Consider the following 21,129-nt stretch of genomic DNA (forward strand, 5'->3'; position numbering starts at 1 on the left):
TTAAACCGCTCCGTGCGCTTGCCCCCGGCGAAAGGCGAAGCACCGAACCCAACTTCTACAAGCTGCACACTTTATGTCGACTGCACTCAGATCACGTCTTGCCGATTTCAGTGATGTAGCGGCTGTAGCACTGCAGTGGAGTGATGGCCCTTTTGTTTTGTACTTAGTGTCAACTCAGTGGAGAAAAAAACATAATGAGTGGAGAAACCATCCTTGATCTCAACACAGTTTCAATCTTGTTATTCCCATGTGCAATTTATACCGTATTTGCTGCAGTCCATCAGCAAGCATGCACACCTAAGGTAACAACAGCTTTGCATGGCTGACCAGTAAACATCTCGCATCCCTATTCATTATGGTGACCTTCCTCTTTTTCTTTTTCTTCTTCTTCTTCTTCCTCCTCTTCCTGCTTTTCCCGTACTTCTAAGACGCTGAAGCTCAACCATCGACAAAAATATATTCGCCTAATTTTATGAGAATTATTTTTTGTATATGAAAGAAATTTTTCAGATAAAAAGACATTGAAAGAATGAAATTTTTTGACAATTTTATGCAAAATTTCGGACGTACTGGCAGGTTACTCTAACATTACATTTTTTCTGATCATCTGTCAGACCTTACTAGAATACAATATCCGTGATAAGACTGTAGTAGTGGTTACAGATAACGCTGCATTTACGAAATAGCTGCCTAAATCTTAAGAATTCGACATTCACCCTGTTTTGCCCACTGCAGCAACTTAAAAGTACAAGATTGTGTCAAAGCAGAAATATCTTCCAAATTTTTATTGAAAGCAAAGGCAATTTGTGACTTTCTTTCATAACTCCACAATAGCCAGTGACAAACTGCGCAGTGTTCAAAAGAGAGCAAACAAAAAAGAACTGAGACTGATACAATAAGTGCCTCTCGATGAAATAGCTGATGCCACACGTTCAAAATAATTTTGGATGTACGAAGTGAACTTGATTGCGATCAATGAAAGTCCACACTAGAAAATTATTTATCTACACGAGAGATAATAGATCATCTTGAACCTTTTGAAGTAGCAACAACAACAATCTCAGGAGAGTCATACATTACTGCTTCATTAATTATACTTCTTTCACCACGTGTTGCTGCATAATTTTAAGACTTGTAAAGCACCTTAACAACTAATGAAGGACGAAGTGTTCTGCATTCCTCGATTAAATTAGTCAATGAAAGGGTGAAACCATTTAACACATTCACTGTTAATATGCTTGTGACATTATTAGATCCTAGGTTTAAAAAAACTTATTTCAGGACATTTCAAGATGCAGAAAACGCCGCACAAGTACTTCAGAAAGAGTATGCTGCTATCATCACATCAACTACAACACAGCAAACTTAAAGCATAGAGTGGAACATTTTCTAAACTTTTCCTCGCTTACATGCTTAACGTCAATTATTTAAAACATTAACTCATTTGCAAAATAATCTGACGTTTGAAGCTGTTTTATACGTGGGAGTCCTTAGTCAATATTTGATGGCTCGCCACACATTCACGTTCATGTCGCTAACAGTTGGTTTGGAACACCAGCTTTACTGAACGTTTTTACATTTATTGTCGGATACTTTCACCCGTGTCAATTCTCGCTGCTAATTATGGTACACCTTGTACACAAATTTTGCACTTGGGCTCTTCTGGCATCCATGTGAGGAGACCCTTATGCCTTAAACCACACCGAGTATGTCACAGATATTCTCTAGAGTAGAGGATTGGGCAGATACCGAGGAAAAAGTGTAAACTGAGAATAAAAAAGTGTCGTAACTTCATCGCAGGAGAAAGAACAGCCATAGGAGTACGTGACGGCAAAACGCTATGAACTTCGACTGTCGCTGCTACACCTACACAGTGCGCATGCGCACGAAACTTCTACCACGTTGTTCCACAGTTGTTCTGCGCATGCGTGGGCATCAGCTGCTTCAAGAAAATAAACAATGTTGTGGTTTGTGTATAGCTGGTGTAGTGAAAACTGTGTAAGCGTAAACAAAAAATGAAACGCTGCAGATAAGGTGGGTGACATGAAATACTTTCTGATCGGAATACACTTTAATTTTTATAATTTAAGTTAGAGAATTATTTGTCGGTCGCTTCCTGAGCGAGTGAAATATAAATTAAGTAAACGAAACAAGGCGGTGTTAATCTTTGTTTAATGACAGGGATTAGTTACAGCAAAGTCTAAATGTGTTTTCAACGTCGACACAAGCTGAGGTTTCGTTCTTAAATTTTTTATCACCATGCATTAACTGCGTGCAGGTTTCTCTCGTGTAATTGTAGAGAATATAGTTGTTAAATAACCTGAGAGATAAAGAAAAGTAACGTTGGTAGATGGGTGGGCTGGACCATTCATTCACTGCATATAGCCCTCGCAAATACAAACGATATTGATGGTAAGAACTTAGTTTAACAGCGCAATGCATGGAGTATAGTCTTTTAGCATGACTACGTGTGTTATGATTTTGTTTTCGTAAGTTTACATTTTATTGGACTAATATGCTTAGCATTTTTCATTCGAGAACTTTAACGCTGCTAAACATATCAAGGCGGAACTAGACCTGTTGTGAACTAGCGGAAGTTTACAGGGGCTGCTTATATTTGGCGTTACTGCTCATTTCTTAATATCAGTATGTTTTTTATATGTTTTTATATGAACGTTTTTGTAGCATAGACACAGAAGTGTGACGCGTACAAAGACTGTGCGTCTGAGCGACTCACATCTCACAGTGAGCCCTTCCCCCCTCCCCTTCCTCCTCCACAACACTGGAAGCCAGAGAGACGTTACAAAAATTCTCATTACTACTTGGCAATGTCGAAGCTAACACATGTTTGTAAGCGAAAGATTCAGTTCGACTGCGACAGGGTATGCGCTCCAGCAGAAAGAACAAGAACTTGCCATCTGCCCTAGAAAAGGGCTCCACTGCAGATACCGATACCAAAACACCAACACCTACAACTGCAAAGAGGGGAATCGGACATTTTCCTTGACCTATATATCTCAACAGTAGCTACCCAAAAAACGAGCAGCTACAAGTCCGAAAATTGGAACCAAAATTAACAACTCAAAACCAGAAATACCCCATATTCACTACATCAATTAAAACACAACTGAATTATCATAAATATACAATACACAAAACATCACAATTACTCTATAATATAACCAAAACAAAAATTACTTACCAACAAAAGACTCCGGCAGTACCACCTAGGTTGGCTAAACCCAAATACCACATTTAATAGATCTGGTAAATGAAATAAAATATCGTGTAGCTGACTGTGGTATCTTAACCCCTGGATTTCAAAAGTTGTTCCAAAAATATCTGACACCTTAGTAACCACATCGCCAATTGCTTTAGACTGTACTAATGGGAGAACATGCTGGGAGCCTGAAGTTTTTGCTCAGTTTCAAAAAACCTGCCTAAGAGAAATGTGGTAATTTCCCACACTTCATTGGCGGTTTTTACCGAACCTATCTTCCAAACTGTCAGTCTGTACTTTCCCAAGGAGCAAATATGACCTGTTTTTATCAGACAGCCAGTAGCTACTGAAATCAACCGAAGCAGCTGTTCTATGCTTTAGAGCAAAATGTGTGTCTTTAGAAAGTTTCCTACTATCATGCAACCCATGCCATAAATCTAAGACATAAAGCTACTTAAAAAATCAAATATGTGATGGGCATTAGTAGTTACAGGTTCATGGAAAACATTTCTTAGCCTCTGACCCTTAAGTAATGTTTTCACATTCACAATACACCACCAAAGATTTATTACTTTCATAAATGTTACCCAATTTTGAATTTCTTTCTTTGAACCTAGTTTCTGCAAAGCGACAACTGTCATATCATAAAGATACAAAGCACCAGTGTAACATTTTGCCTTTTTATTTAATTTGGAAACAAATTTTTAAGTTGAGAATTTCTGTATTGTAATAAATAATCTTTTTCTATCATGTGTAGCTCTTTTAGTGCTGTGACCAATGCAACATGTCCCTCCATGCTCCCATTGAAATCAGGAAAACACAGAATCTGCTCCTTTCCATTGAACCAGTTGTTACAGATACACGTTAAAAGATGAACTGTATCCACAAACTAGTACAGTGGTTGAACTGCAGAAGTTTGTGCAGTGTGACAATACTTTCTGCACTTCCGACAGAGTACTAAAAATAGACATTGCTTTTCTATTAATAGAATTATTGTCTGCCACTAACCCAAACACCTCAAATCCAGCTGCTTCTAATTTAATAATTACTTTTTTTGTGTATGAGAAAAATACATCAGCCTGAATTGTTTTAACTGGGAGAATGTATACCACACCCTTTGAAGGTGGATCTAAACTTTGTATCATAAAAACCTAAGCACTGGTTGCACCAAAAAATTTGTCACTGTTGAAGGGCACAATATCCCCACCTTTGTAATCAAGCTTGGGGTTTCAAATTTATTTCATCAGTTAACAGAAGAACTGTTTTGTCCTGGATGCTAATGTTCCAGCTTTCTGTGATGTAACTCATACCTGATCACTTTGTTGTTCAGTGACTGGATTAGTTAAAAGCTTATTACAATGCCTGGACAGTATCTGGATTTGACATAGGAATAATGCCAGTGCTTCTCAGAAACTTACATTCACTTGGGCTTATAGTATTTACTAATGACCCCATATTCAAATGTCTGCATAACAACTAAACTGAGATGAACTTTTACATTTCAGGATGAAGCCTGAAACCTGTTCCTTTAAAAAATCTATTTTAGGTTCTTTTTCTGGAAACTTCTCCACAAAGTTCTGCTAATTAACTTTAATGAATAACAGAGCATTATCAACAGGAACCTCATATTTATTATACACCAAATACATTTTCACTCACATCTCATGTGTTGCAGACTGTCTTGGAAAATTTCATCTTCCCAACACATTTCAATTACACATCGTTAATAAAAACACTTAGAGATAAATCCTGTTTATAACACAGGAGCAGACAACTCTTGGGTAAGGATTGTGGTTAATTAACAATAAGCACTCACTGTCTATTTTGATAACTACAATCCCGTCACAATGCTTATCACAGTCACTTATTTTGCGTTTCAGCTACTCCAAATTACAGGTAGAAATCGTTTCTATCAAATTCTCCTGCGTTTCTACACTTTCTCGAATGGCAGTGCGAAAGGCAGTTTCTAGTAGCTCCCTGGGACTTTCAAGGACATCTGTTAACTTTATAGGTACAGCACCTGAAAAAGAAAAGCCTAACATCAAACGACATGCAACTATACAACTAGCGTTCTCCTTATTACATTATAATTTACAAATGTTGGCCTCTGCCTAACATTTGGTTCTTTAACCTACCTTTTCTTAAGCGTCGACGATCCAATGGTGCTGTTAACAGTTTGCCAGTTTTTGGGTCGTACATACTTGTACTGCTTAAAATATCTTCTTAGTTGAAATGCTGCTCACAAACCTTAAAAGAAGCGTACAGTTGATTGTTAAAGATGTTATGAAAACTACCGTTAAGATGGGCGGGATTGTGTATTGCTTCCTGTCGTAATATATTTCGGAGTAAAAGCTATTATGCGTTACGATTTATGCATGGTATTGTAGTAGTTGACAGACACAACGATACTTACGACTGAATGTTTACTAGGCATCCAGTCTTAGAGATTCATCAGACGGAAAATAAAGCACAGCAACTTTAGGCCCATTGCCGTAATTGCAATTTGGCATGTAGCACCTCCGTGGTATTCTGATCAGTGCTTATTTGGCACAGTCGAAAACCATAACGTTCGCTCGATCCGAAGCACAACATAGCAAATTGTACTTGCGATTTGCAAAGTTGCGAGAAACTCAAAAGGGCTCGGTTTGTTATGACGCGTGTGGGTGACGTCACAGCTGCCTGAGACGTGCACTGTGAGACTTTGTTTACAATTAATTCCTAGACCTTCCTTTGTCAATGTATTAAGTCGACAGCGGTACGTACATTGTTGTTAACGGGATTAATACAGGCATGCTTCTAACAAAGTGAGCATATGTAAGATCTACCCACAATTGTATCGAAATAAATGGACATAATGGATATAGAGATTGCATTATAAAGTGAAACCATGATAACTTGTAGTTGGCGACACTGTTCGGTTCTTACCCTCCAGTAGCTAAGTTAGTGATCGAGGTTACATATAGAGCCTGTTCGTTGGAATGAGCGAAGGCAACGAGGTGCGAAGTTTTCTAAGCGTAGTCTATACCTGGTTAATCAGTCGTTTGCTCGAAGGTAAGATATTTCTTGTCACTTAGTTTTGCGAGTTTAATCAGTTTAAAAAGGAATCAGATACTTTACATGAGTACATGTATTCAGCTACCTAACGGTACATATTAATTGCTATGTAGCTGCGTAGAAATTTAAGACTCGATCAAAGAACTCTGTTGCACAACAACGTCCATTTCGTTGAAAAGTAGCGCTATCTTTAAAGAAACTAATAAACGTAATGTTTGTTATTAGAATTAGCGCTGTTAATACAGTATCAGTTTATTTCAGTGAAACATTTAAATATATATCTTTGATTTCCTTGCGCATCCCAGCGACTTAGTTTTATTACTGCATAAAATCGCCGTAATTTGTTTGAATCTGTAATAATTGTAATAATTACAGGAAGAAGTTATCAATTAAGGCCAGAGTGTGATATTTAGACTCCCCCCCCCCCTCTGTAAACTTATCAAATAAGGCCAGAGTGTGATATTTGGACTACCCCCCCTGTAAACTTGTCAGTGGTGGCAGTGATGTGTAACGTAGCCTGAGGTCTATAGTTGTCGGCGTTGATCCCTAACAATTGCAGTGGACTGGGGCTGAAGTTCTGTTGAATGCTACTGTTTCCGGCTGCACCTGCCCGCTTCGCAATGGAAAGACGGCAACAGCGCTGCGAGCTGTCAGGGATTCTCTTTCTCTTATATGGATGAATACACTAAGCAGATTCAGAAGGATGTAGGTTGCAGTAGGTACTGGGAGATGATGCAGGTTGCACAGGATAGAGTAGCATGGAGAGCTGCATCAAACCAGTCTCAGGACTGAAGACCACCACAACAACAACAAGCATTTTTCAAGGACAATTAAGTCCGTCTTGATTTATGAATTTTTTTCTAGTATCCTGTTTTAAGACTGCTGGATCATTTCCACTTTTGTCCATAATGTCTCTGATCTTGAACACAAAACACATGTGAAATAACAGAAATAATGACTTTCACTTCGCCAAAATATTATTGTGCACAGAACAGGACAACACGACTTGGTGCTATTTCCATTTAAAACCATTTTTCATATTCTTTAATGAACTATTGAGGAAAGTTACATCACTGTGACAAACAGGCATACACGATTCATCACTGCAGGATCATTTTTTCCATTTGGTATGTCCTACCATAATTGCTGGAAGCAAAACTGTCGGGTGCTGACAATGTTTTTGTCCTCCCTGTCGGCCCTCTTGCCTTGCTATTCTAGTCATCTGCAATACAAACACGCCACAGAAGTTTTTGCAGAGTCATATACAGACAATGTCTTGCTACCAGTTCCATCGCATGTCTCAAAATAAACAAAAAATGCAAGTAGTCACCTGTGGTTCAGAGCCATCTATTTGCATCCTGTAATAGGACTGATCAAAGAAAACTTTTACGAAAAGAGAAGCAACTGTAGGAACATCAAGTGCTAACGAAAGGGATGGCTGGAACATGGAACAAACATACAGAAGGAAAACAGGCAGATGATGTTGTGGAGGGGGAAGAGTTAGTAACTGAAGATCGGGTGGGGATGCAATACTGCAAGAATAATTTGACTGAGCAATGAAAGATCTAAATTAAAACACAAAATCTAGAGTACATGACATTCCCTCAAAATTATTAAGATTCTTTGGAGGAAATGCAGCTATTCCAACTGGTATGCCGGATGTGTAACATATGCAAAATACCAGACTTCAAAAACTACAATTCCGCGGAACATTCCTGAGTTTTCATAAACATTGTACCAATGTCCTTAAACAAAATCGCTTTCCAGTAACAATAAGAATTTTGGTAAATGCTAGAAATTGAAAAAAAAATTGTGAGAAGTTTACCTAACGAATTGTCACCATCATACTCATACCAATAGTCAAGTACATTGTGCAATGGTTGTAGTATTTTTATATCATTTTATGAAATTATGATAAGCGATCAGGTACACATTCAGGTCACATCAGAATTTTGTGGTAGAAGTTATGTATTTTCCGCAGTTTATGTAAGATATACATACATAATATGCTTCAAAATAATTGCCTTGGACTTGTTCGTTAACTGATCTACATAGTCTGAATTTACCTAGCAGTTTTACTTTTCATGATGAGAAGTGCGTTGAATATCAAAGAGCGTAGGATATGGTAATGTGAGTTTAAATATGTGGAAACGTAAACATTTGTTGATGCTACTGGTCAATTTGCTACCACTTTTTTGTGTTTTAATTTTGTTTGTTTCCTTGACTCACAACCAAATTATCACCTTTCAACCTAACCTTAACCTATAATCGGGACGGCCACGATTTTTACCCTCCACTCTACCCTTCAGTACTAAATTGGTGATCCCTCGATGTCTCGGAACATGTCCTACCAACTGATCCCTTCTTCTAGTCAAGTTGTGCCACAAACTTCTCTTCTCCCCAATCCTACACAATACCTCCTCATTAATTACGTGATCTACCCACCTAATCTCCAACATTCTTCAGTAGCACCACATTTCAAAAGCTTCTATTCTCCTCTTGTCCAAACTATTTATTGTCCATGTTTAACTTCCATACATGGCTAAACTCCATACAAATACTTTCAGAAACGACTTCCTGACATTTAAATGTATACTCGATGTTAAAAAAACTAGCAAAAAACACAAAGCAATCACTCATATAAATACATCGGCTACACCACTGCAATTTCATAACCACTTCTACAACCCTGTAGATCACATAACATCAACAGATACGAAGAAAGTAAATTGGAAAAAGAAAACACTACATGGCAAGCACCCGTATCATCTAACACAGCCACACATCGATCAAGACGCATCCAACACATTGTTTAAGAAGAGGCTATATATACAGTGAGATGGAAGGATTCATGATTGCAATACAGGATCAAACAATAAACACCAGATATTACAGCAAGCATTTTATTAAAGATCCCAATACCACAACAGATAAATGCAGACTTTACAAACAACAAATAGAAACAGTAGATCATATCACAAGCGGATGTACAATACTAGCAAATACTGAATACACCAGAAGACATGACAATGTAGCAAAAATAAAACATCAACAGCTTGCCTTACATCATAAACTTATAAAACAACACGTTCCCACATACAAGTATGCACCACAGAATGTACTGGAGAATGTTGTTGTTGTTGTTGTTGTGGTCTTCAGTCCTGAGACTGGTTTGAAGCAGCTCTCCATGCTACTCTATCCTGTGCAAGCTTCTTCATCTCCCAGTACCTATTGCAACCTACATCCTTCTGAATCTCCTTAGTGTATTCATCTCTTGGTCTCCCTCTATGATTTTTACCCTCCACACTGCCCTCCAATGCTAACTTGGTGATCCCTTGATGCCTCAGAACATGTCCTACCAACCGATCCCTTCTTCTGGTCAAGTTGTGCCACAAACTTCTCTTCTCCCCAATCCTATTCAATACTTCATCATTAGTTATGTGATCTAACCATCTAATCTTCAGCATTCTTCTGTAGCACCACATTTTGAAAGCGTCTATTCTCTTCTTGTCCAAACTATTTATCGTCCATGATTCACTACCATTCATGGCTACACTCCATACAAATACTTTCAGAAATGACTTCCTGACACTTAAATCTATACTCGATGTTAACAAATTTCTCTTCTTCAGAAACGCTTTCCTTGCCATTGCCAGTCTACATTTTATATCCTCTCTACTTAGACCATCATCAGTTATTTTGCTCCCCAAATAGCAAAACTCCTTTACTACTTTAAGTGTCTCATTTCCTAATCTAATTCCCTAAGCATCACCCGACTTAATTCGACTACATTCCATTATCCTCGTTTTGCTTTTGTTGATGTTCATCTTATGTCCTCTTTTGAAGACACTGTCCATTCCATTCAACTGCTCTTCCAAGTCCTTTGCTGTCTCTGACAGAATTACAATGTCATCGGCAAACCTCAAAGTTTTTATTTCTTCTCCATGGATTTTAATACCTAGTCCGAATTTTTCTTTTGTTTCCTTTACTGCTTACTCAATATACAGATTGAATAACATCGGGGAGAGGCTACAACCCTGTCTTACTCCCTTCCCAACCACTGCTTCCCTTTCATGTCCCTCGACTCTTCTGACTGCCATCTGATTTCTGTACAAATTGTAAATAGGCTTTCGCTCCCTGTATTTTACCCCTGCCACCTTTAGAATTTGAAAGAGAGTATTCCAGTCAACATTGTCAAAAGCTTTCTCTAAGTCTTCAATTGCTAGAAACGTAGGTTTGCCTTTCCTTAATCTTTCTTCGAAGATAAGTCGGAAGGTCAGTATTGCCTCACGTGTTCCAGTGTTTCTACGGAATCCAAACTGATATTCCCCGAGGTCGGCTTCTACTATTTTTTCCATTCATCTGTAAAGAATTTGTGTTAGTATTTTGCAGCTGTGGCTTATTAAACTGATTGCTCGGTAATTTTCACATCTGTCAACACCTGCTTTCTTTGGTATTGGATTTATTATATTCTTTTTGAAGTCTGAGGGTATTTCGCCTGTTTCATACATCTTGCTCACCAGGTAGTTCCAATGGAATGTTGTCTACTCCGGGGGCCTTGTTTCGACTTAGGTCTTTCAGTGCTCTGTCAAACTCTTCACGCAATATCATATCTCCCATTTCATCTTCATCTACATCCTCTTCCATTTCCATAATATTGTCCTCAAGTACATCGCCCTTGTATAGACCCTCTATATACTCCTTCCACCTTTCTGCTTTCCATTCTTTACTTAGAACTGGGTTTCCATCTGAGCTCTTGATGTTCATACAAGTGGTTCTCTTATCCCCAAAGGTCTCTTTAATTTTCCTGTAGGCAGTATCTATCTTACCCCTAGTGAGATAAGCCATTTTGCACTTCCTGTTGATCTCATTTTTGTGACGTTTGTATTCCTTTTGCCTGCTTCATTTACTGCATTTTTATATTTTCTCCTTTCATCAGTTAAATTCAATATTTCTTCTGTTACCCAAGGATTTCTACTAGCCCTCATCTTTTTACCTACTTTGATCCTCTGCTGCCTTCACTATTTGATCCCTCAAAGCTACCTATTCTTCTTCTACTGTATTTCTTTCCCCCATTCCTGTCAATTGCTCCCTTATGGTCTCCCTGAGACTCTGTACAACCTCTGGTTCTTTCAGTTTATCCAGGTCCCATCTCCTTAAATTTCAACCATTTTGCAGTTTCTTCAGTTTTAATCTACAGGTCATAACTAATAGATTGTGGTCAGAGTCCACATCTGCCCCTGGAAATGTCTTACAGTTTAAAACCTGGTTCCTAAATCTCTGTCTTACCATTATATAATCTATCTGATACCTTTTAGTATCTTCAGGGTTCTTCCATGTATACACCATTCTTTCATGATTCTTAAACCAAGTGTTAGCTACGATTAAGTTATGCTCTGTGCAAAACTCTACCAGACGGCTTCCTCTTTCATTTCTTAGCCCCAATCCATATTCACCTACTATGTTTCCTTCTCTCCCTTTTCCTACACTCGAATTCCAGTCATTCATGACTATTAAATTTTCGTCTCCCTTCACTATGTGAATAATTTCTTTTATCTCATCATACCTTTCTTCAATTTCTTCATCATCTGCAGAGCTACTTGGGATATAAACTTGTACTGCAGTAGTAGGTGTGGGCTTCGTATCTATCTTGGCCACAATAATGCGTTCACTATGCTGTTTGTAGTAGCTTACCCGCATTCCTATTTTCCTATTCATTATTAAACATACTCCTGCATTACCCCTATTTGATTTTGTGTTTATAACCCTGTAGTCACCTGACCAGAAGTCTTATTTCTCCTGCCACCGAACTTCAAATTCCCACTATATCTAACTGTAACCTATCCATGTCCCTTTTAAAATTTTCTAACCTACCTGCCCGATTAAGGGATCTGACATTCCACGCTCCAATCCGTAGAACGCCATATTTCTTTCTCCTGATAACGACATCCTCTTGAGTAGTCCCCGCCCGAAGATCCGAATGGGGGACTATTTTACCTCCGGAATATTTTACCTAAGAGGAGAGCTGCATGCAGTAGTTTCCCCTTGCTTTCAGCCGTTCGCAGTACCAGCACAGCAAGGCCGTTTTGGTTATTGCTACAAGGCCAGATCAGTCAATCATCCTGACTGTTGTCCTTGCAACTACTGAAAAGGCTGCTGCCCCTCTTCAGGAACCACACGTTTGTCTGGCCTTTCAACAGATGCCCCTCTGTTGTGGTTGTACCTACGGTACGGCTATCTGTATCGCTGAGGCACGCAAGCCTCCCCACCAATGGCAAGGTCCATGGTTCATGGAGGGGGTACTGGAGAATGATGAATACAAATTATACTGGAACAAAACCATCATAACAGATAAAACAACACCACATAACAAACCTGACATCATACTCACCAATAAAAAGAAGAAAATAACACAACTAATCGAAATATCCATACCCAATACAACAAATATACAAAAGAAAACAGGAGAAAAAATTGAAAAATACATCCAACTGGCTGAGGAAGTCAAGGATATGTGGCATCAGGATAAAGTTGACATTATACCAATTATACTATCAACTACAGGAGTCATACCACACAATATCCACCAGTACATCAACACAATATAGCTACATCCAAACGTATATATACAACTACAGAAATCCGTAATTATTGATACATGTTCAATTAATACCGTACAGTTAAAAGGAAGTCGCGCTTGATCAAGGTCCGCGTCACTTTCTACTTCTGATCAGACATAACGTCTGAGATAAGAAAGAAATAATAATAATAATAATAATAATAATAATGCCTCAGAATCAGAATTTTATTATTTCATTATGTACATCATAAGTCATCAATGTAGAGTAAACTTGTCAATGTACGTAATACACTGAGGTGATAGAAGTCATGGGATACTTCCTACTTAAAATGCTGTCTCTATAGCTGTCCATAATTGCGAAAGTGTTACCGGTGCAGGATGTTGTGCACAAGCTGACCTCTCGGTTGTGTGCCATAAATCTTCGACTGTAAATGGGACTCGTGTTGGGCGATCTGGGTGACCAAATCATTTGTTCAAATTGTCCAGCACATTCTTCAAAACAAATGTATACTATTGTGCTCCAATGACATGGCGCATTGTCACCCATTATATTCCATTGTTGTTTAAGAAGGTAAAGCCAATGAATAGCTGCTAGTTGTCTCCGAGTAACTGAACGTAACCATTTCCAGTCATTCATCAGTTCAGTTGGCAGAGTTGCCACAAGATCTGGAAATCAGGGAAATTCAAACATGTCAGGGAAATTTGAAAAAAAAAAGAAAAGAAAACACTGGAAAATTTTTGTTTTGTGTCAGTAGATGAAATTGTTTATTTACTGGGATGTCATGTATCATCACTGGCTGGGTGCAGCTGAGTACGTGTGCTGCTTCCCTACTCCGTCATTCCTACTGATTCTCCTCTTCCTACCACTCCCCTCAGCTTCCAGTAAATGCTGCCACCACTTCTTGCTGCTAGCCTAGCAGCTGCTGAAGAGGCAGCGAGGCATGGTGAGAGGTTTGTTTGGATCTGATTCTCAGAGACTTTAGACGCAGCGACTGAAGACAGCATAAATTGTGTCTGCATGAGTTGTGTCTGAGCGATTATATGTGTGTGTGTGTGTGTGTGTGTGTGTGTGTGTGTGTGTGTGTGTGCTTGTGCGCGTGTGTGTGCTTGTGCGCGTGTGTGTGTGTGTGTGTGCTCTTGTTTTCTGACAGAGGCTATGGTCGAAAATTTAGTTGTGAGAGTGTGGCACCTTTCTACACGCCTGTCTGTGGCTCAGCGATCATCTTTGAAGTGAGTTGCTATATGTCCTCATTAGTATTGATCTCAGAGCATTTGCGCAAGTTGCCTTTTGTATGGACTGGTCACTGCAGTCTCGTTTCATCAACATGGTGTCTGTGACGCGTGAATAACTGTCCACACAAGTGGACTTCCACAACGGGCCAAAACTGCAGACCGTTTCTGCAAGTATCTCCAGGGATCGCTCCTGGCGAACTGAAGCCCATCGCGTCCCATTAATGTGGGAGCCCTGCCTGTCGGATCTAGTCTCACTGTTCTGTTCACAGACTGGTTCTGTTTGTGTGTGCCATTATGCAGTGGATTTTTGTAGTTTATCCCAGGACCCAGGACTGCAGTGTTCCTCGGCGGGCCAGAGGCCATGGGTGATGGATTTCAGGAATTGTGACTGTCTCGCTACAAGTACACTGTATAGTGAGGCATTTTATAGATGTTTTGTTTATTCTAGTACATTTTGGTAGTTTGAAAGTAATTTGTACATTAGAACGTATGGATGATACGGAGAAGAAAATTGTGGCTGTCGCTGGCAGTTAGTACACTGTGTACTCATATATTACTCGAAAGAAAATTCAGACAATACCTGTAAAATAATAGACATAACAAAGTGGGTAATAACCGACAACAGCGAACATAGTAGAATCAACATTTTATTGGCGGTCACCTATAGGTTTGCACAACTCTTTCCTGCCTTATACAATTCTTTCAAAGAGGCCAATTTTTTTCTCAGGTTTTTCTGAAATCAGTGAAGGTATTTTAAATCTGTCTTGCGACTCCAAGGAAATGCATATTTTTGTCACCAAATGTGTTTAGTTTTACTGAAATAAAATAACAACAGTGGTCTTAATGAAACACATATACTGTTGTACCATTGGGCTTGCTGTCTCCATCTAAAGGCATTTCATTACAGAATATTTTGATGTTAGCACTTAAGATTTTTGCTCACATTGGGGAGACTACAGAAGTCCTTACATTTTTTTTACAACTTATGTCTTTACTTACCCTTGAGATCTCAAAATTTGTCAGGGAAAAAATACTAAAACTTTTCTGGAAATCAGGGAATTTCACTTGTCGTATCCCTGGTTCTATCAGAGGATCTAGTCCATTCCATGTGCAAACAGCCTACACCAGCTTGAACAGTGCCTTGTTGACAACTTGTGTCCATGGCTTCATGGGGTCTGTGCCATACTTAAACCCTACCATCAGCTCTTACCGACTGAAATTGGGACTTACCTGACCAGGCTATAGTTTTCCGATTGTCTATTGTCCAACTGGTATGGTCATGAGCACAGGATAGGAGCAGCAGGAAACATTTTGCTATTTGCGAAGGCACTTGCATCAGTCATCTGCCACCATAGCCCTTTGTTGCTAGATTTCACCCCACTGTCTTAATGGATTTTTTCGTCATACAGTCCACATTGATTTCTGCAGTCCTGTCATGCAGTGTTGTTTGTCTGTTTACACTGACAACTCTACACAAACACCTCAGTTTTTGTGTGAAGGCCGTTGGCCACTGTGTTGTACTTGTTGGGAGGAAATGTTCTATTCTCGACAGACACTTGGTACTGTGGATCCCTGAATATTGAATTCCATAATAATTTTTGAAATGCAACTACAAGTACCATTCATAGTGTGTTAATTCCCGTCTTGCAGCCATAATCACGTCAGATGAATCACCTGAGTGCTAATGACAGTTGGCTGCCAATGCACTGCCCTTTTGTACCTTACGTACGCAATACTACTGCCATCTGTACACGCGCATATCACTACCCCATGACTTTTGTCTCCTCAGAGTACAATTTAGACACACATACAAAAGTGTCAACAATTACTACAATATTCTACAAAGATAACTTTATCATCATTTAAGAATTTTGTGAATGATTGAGGAATAACATGTTTGTTCTAGGAATACATATAATTTTCTTTTTAGTGTTTTATTTTTCTTTATTTCATTTACTTATTTATTTCTTTTGTGTTCGGGTGACCCACATTTGAAAATGTCACAAACGTGTGGAATAAGTAAGTTTCACAAGTTAATTGTGGTTACATTCTATGGTATTATTTAGTTAGAATTAATCTCTTTCATATTAAGGTAGCTACAGCTTAGGTTCTATCAAAGGAAAAAAGTATTTGAATATGCTCACAATAATAAATAGAGATATGGGTATTTATCTGATTGTAAGTATTACAGGTTCATGGATGCAGTACTTTGAGTTAAGAATTCTTTTATAGTTTAGAATGATCCTTGCAATAGGAACTGCCTTAAGTATTTTTTAAACAAGAGGTGATCATTCACTAGGCACATAATTTTTGAAGGTAGGGTGTTGAAATACTTACAGACACTGAAATGGATCCCTGTGAGTGTCATACTCAAGTTTGTATGCTCTTTGTGGATAGCTTACTCGACTGATGCATCCCAAATATGCAGAAAGAATATGGCTGCTGAAGTATTTTAATAGTGGGCCAGATATGTTGTCAACTTCAGTTGAATTTCAACTTTCACAGACTTGACAATTATTTCAATTCCTGCAAAGTAACTGTTCTTGCATTGATCTATTTTACGGTTCTAAGTGCTGCACTATGTTGTATAAATAAATGGCATGATTTATGGAGCCTCACAATCCTTTTTGTTTGATTAGTGTTAAAAAGTGTTTGTTGAATGTGTCTACAACTGGTTTTAATCATTGACAAAATGATGCTCATTTTTTTATTTAGAGATTTTATGTACAGAGTTCACTTTCCCGTGTTCCCTTCTTTGCGAAATTCAGTATAGTTTTAACTTTAATATTTAAGTTATTGATTTCCACCTTGAAGAATATTTTCTTTGATGCCTGCATGCTCCTGTTAAGAATTGTACAGTTTGTAATGTACACTCGTGTGATGTGATGAGCAAACATAGAAGGAAGGGCAGATGGGAATTTGGATTGAGGTTTAGTGTGCTTGGGTTGTCCATACAGTTGTGCCTAAGCGGTGTCAAGGTGGCACAGACGGTTAACGCGTTTGCCTTGCAAGCAGGAGACCCGCTGCACGTCCCGGCCTTGTTACAAATTTTCATTTGTCGCCAATGAGTTCTTTCATTGCCTGAATGCGGCAGAGATCAGAATTTTTTCTATCTGAACAGTTTGTAGTGCCTAATCATATTGGTACCATTTGGTCTCTTGGCTACAGTATAAAGCTCTCTTTTATTTCTACAAGAAAGTTTGATGTCCTCAGTTATCAACAGCCTATAGCATGATCAAAACAGGTTTTCTCTCACTGCCTTTCTGTACACTTGTAACCTCATTAATATGTGTTACATTCGGATTTAACACCAATAACAGCATATACAGGACACCAATCCAGAAGTTGTGATTAAAGTTTTCCATGCTGCATTTGTTTATAATCCTCAAAATTTTTAAATGAAATTAACTTTTCCCTGTACATTTATTTCGTTTGTGGTGAGTAGCTGTCCACCACAGTCAGAAAGCCCATTTATAATATTTTTGCAGTTAAATTACTATCTGAAACTTCCTGGCAGATTAAAGCTGTGTGCCGGACCAAGGTTCGAACTCGAGACCTCTGCCTTTTGCAAGCAAGTGCTCTACCATCTGAGCTACCCAAGCACGACTCACGCCCCGTCGTCACAGCTTTACTTCTGCCACTACCTCGTCTCCTACCTTCCAAACGTCCCTTTCATTCAGGAGTGCTAGTTCTGCAAGATCGCAGAGAGAGTCTGTAAAGTTTGGAAGGTAGGAGACGAGGTACTGGCAGAAGTAAAGCTGTGAGGATGCGGCGTAAGTCGTGCTTGGGTAGCTCAGATGGTAGAGCTCTTGCCTGCAAAAGGCAAAGGTCCCAAGTTCGAGTCTCAGTCCGGCACACAGTTTCAATCTGCCAGTAAGTTTCATGTCAGTTCACTCTCCGTTTCAGAGTCAAAATCTCATTCTGGAAATTAATATCTATCTGTATTCACAAATATTTTAACTATTAAAGTGCTGGCTTTTTCTGTAGTTGGAGAAGTCTACCACTTATATTAGGTTGTAAGAGCACATCAGGTGTTAGAGGTCAGTTCCATTTATATTATCTGTTAACAGGGTTGTGTTAGTCGCCCATTACACTGAAAGAAGTAGTTTTTCTAGAGAGGTGAGAAAAATGAAATTCAATGTGTCTCAGACAAATATTCAAATTTCCAGCAGGTGCCCTGTAAATTGATAGCATAAGAACTGTTGCAGTATTTGCAGTTATTTCAGTGTCACATGCTTCATAGTGCGGTTCAGGACAGTATTTAGTTAAATCTAGGGATATATATACTACTGATGTAAATAAAATAGAAAGAAACTTCCACATGGGAAAAATATATTAAAAACAAAGATTCCAAGACTTACCAAGCGGGAAAGCGCCGGCAGACAGGCACAATGAACAAAACACACAAACACACATAAACAGACATATGTCTGCTTGTGTCTGTGTATGTGCAGATGGATATGTGTGTGTGGGTGTGTGTGAGTGTACACCTGTCCTTTTTTCCCCCCTAAGGGAAGTCTTTCCGCTCCCGGGATTGGAATGACTCGTGACCCTCTCCCTTAAAACCCACATCCTCTCGTCTTTCCCTCTCCTTCCTGAAGAAGCAACCATCGGTTGCGAAAGCTAGTAATTCTGTGTGTGTTTGTGTGTTTTGTTCATTGTGCCTGTCTGCCGGCGCTTTCCCGCTTGGTAAGTCTTGGAATCTTTGTTTTTGATCTATATACTACATCATTTCTAACAAATAAGGACAAATAAATTAACCAAAGTGGAACTTCATCTTTCCCCTATTACATCTACAGTAATGAACAGCTATGCTTAAGCTTTCAGTTAGTACTATGGGAATTAGGTTTGTAATATAATGTTGAAACGTAGTGTATCAGGTTTACTTCCATTTTCATCGTTTAGATGTTTTATTCTTCAGACCTCTTATATTTCGGTGGAATATATGCAAGTTTGAATCTTGTTCACTCTTCCTTTAGTATGATGTGTGCTTCGTACAAGTGCAATTTCTGTCTAAACTAATTGTTGGTTCAGCTTTGGACACTGGAGACTCATTTAGAACACATGAGGGAGGTTTCACCTGTTTTGGTCTGCTTTACAGAAGAGATTTAGTTTTATTATTTATTGTCGTTAAACACTTCTCCTTTTGAGTGTTGTTTTTCAGATTAAACTCGATGCAAGGTATTTATCACCTGTTGACTCATTGACTTTTATCCTGAAAATGATTTACATTCTCATTATTAGTCAAACCACTTTTCTCTTAGATTGATGTATTTAATTAATCTTAATCTTTCTTTAATTGTTTCAATGTTATTAAAAGAAAAGTTGCTACTTACCATAAGCGTAGATGCTGAGTCGCAGAGAGGCACAACAAAAAGAGTCTCACAATTAAAGCTTTTGTCCATTGAGGCCTTCGTCAACAATAGACTACACGATAGACTACACACACACACACACACACACACACACACACACACACACACAACTGTAGTCTCATGCAACTGAAGCCACACTGCGAGCAGCAATGCAGTGTGGTTTGTGTGTGTGTGTGTGTGTGTGTGTGTGTGTGTGTGTGTGTGTGTGTTTGTCATCCATTGTTGATGAAGGCCTTAGTATCCGAAAGCTTTAATTGTGAGTCATTTGTTGTACCTGTCTGCAATTCAGCATCCCTGCTATATGGTGAGTAGCAACTTTCCTTTTCTTAATATTGTTGCATTCCATCCTGAATTTTCCATTGTTTAATTATTTCATTGATACAATTAAAACTTTTACCTTTCATAATGTTAGTGCATCCCATACTATACAGCTATTCTGCTTTCAATTTATGATAAGTTCTCGTAGTTATGTAATGAGTAATTTGGGAATAGAGTTTAATCTGGGATGGTTTCATGAAAGTTTCTTTATTTTTAGTATCATAGACATTTTGAAAATGGTTTTCTGTGAATTGTTATGTATAAAAGTAAACAGTCTATTGGTTTTGGCGACAAGGGAAGTGGTGCAAAACTGGATTGCAAACTTTACACTTCTCTTACTCCAGTTGACTTACTTGAAACGTTTAGCCGATCTTCTTTTCTGAATATGTGGCTGCGTCGATCTCTACAACTACTTCTCCAAAGAAATAATGCTGGTTAGGTGAACTAACAAACACACTCTCATTCACTAGAAATAACTGGGTACCTTTATACTTTCAGTTAAGTTCAGGTATACTTTCATCTCCACAAGTTTCATATCAACATACAAATTCTTGCAAGTCAACTATGACGATACCTGTTAGATACTATTAAATATAATTACATTGTGGTGGGTTTCATAATCAACAGAAATTCAAAAACAGGTCTTGCTTCTCGCAAGTCGTAACACCAGGATCAAGAAGGAGTCTCTAGACAAAATGTGTTTCAATTGCTCCTAACAATTACAATCATTACACTGTCAAAGAAATACGCATGCTTGCTCCTTGTACGTCACATACAGCTTCTATGGCGCGAGCGGCAAACACTTGTCGGCATCTCTCGACTGACACAGCTCCTGTCCTCCCAGGACTAATGTCCATTCTGCACGCACAGACATGTGTTGCGCAGTAAATAGGCTCTCTCTCTCACACTTCTCTTATATTGCATGTTCGACGCTGCAGAAGGTCGAGTGGTTCCAGAATTTACATGTGAATTCTCAAAGCACTACAACAGTTCATAAATGTAAATAAACGGAATAGCTAAACATTTTTAGATCTCTAAATAGTGATCGGCAAGAAGCCATATGTATAATATTACACATATTTATAATAAAAGCTTTTGTGTAATGTCCTATTTACACTACTTGATGTCTCCCAAACAATTATTACATATCTTACAACAAAGCCAAAGAAGCTGTGACAAACATTATTTCCAATGTCTATGTCACTTGAATAGGGCAGTATGTCATTGCAGATGCAAGAGTGGCTTTATTATTATTATCATCATTTTTAAGCTCTTTTTACCCATATGCTGTCTGCTACAATTCAGTAAATTATAGTTGACCTACAGCTTTTGTTAAATTCTCACAATAC

At 38.5% G+C, this 21,129-nt stretch overlaps 1 protein-coding gene and 1 long non-coding RNA gene across 3 annotated transcripts in view; one reads left to right on the forward strand and one right to left on the reverse strand.

Annotated features, from left to right (window-relative positions):
• Positions 1 to 1,934: 1,934 nt before the first annotated feature.
• LOC126365926 (endoribonuclease Dicer-like) overlaps positions 1,935 to 21,129 on the forward strand; it is a 401,671-nt gene continuing 382,476 nt past the window's right edge. The window contains exon 1 of one of the 2 annotated variants that reach the window (XM_050008684.1): positions 1,935 to 2,034. The gene's annotated coding sequence lies outside the window, so the exon portion shown is untranslated. Of the gene's footprint in view, positions 2,035 to 6,140; positions 6,272 to 21,129 lie in introns of those variants that run through there. The other variant, XM_050008683.1, reaches the window with a different exon arrangement.
• Positions 4,829 to 5,914, reverse strand: LOC126365927 (uncharacterized). The gene is made up of 3 exons (XR_007566273.1): positions 5,634 to 5,914; positions 5,356 to 5,467; positions 4,829 to 5,240 (listed from the first exon to the last, which is right to left on the reverse strand). It is a non-coding gene; the product is annotated as an uncharacterized LOC126365927 (long non-coding RNA).

This window comes from Schistocerca gregaria, chromosome 4 (genome assembly GCF_023897955.1).
Source record: "Schistocerca gregaria isolate iqSchGreg1 chromosome 4, iqSchGreg1.2, whole genome shotgun sequence".
Classification (NCBI taxonomy): Eukaryota; Metazoa; Arthropoda; class Insecta; order Orthoptera; family Acrididae; genus Schistocerca; species Schistocerca gregaria.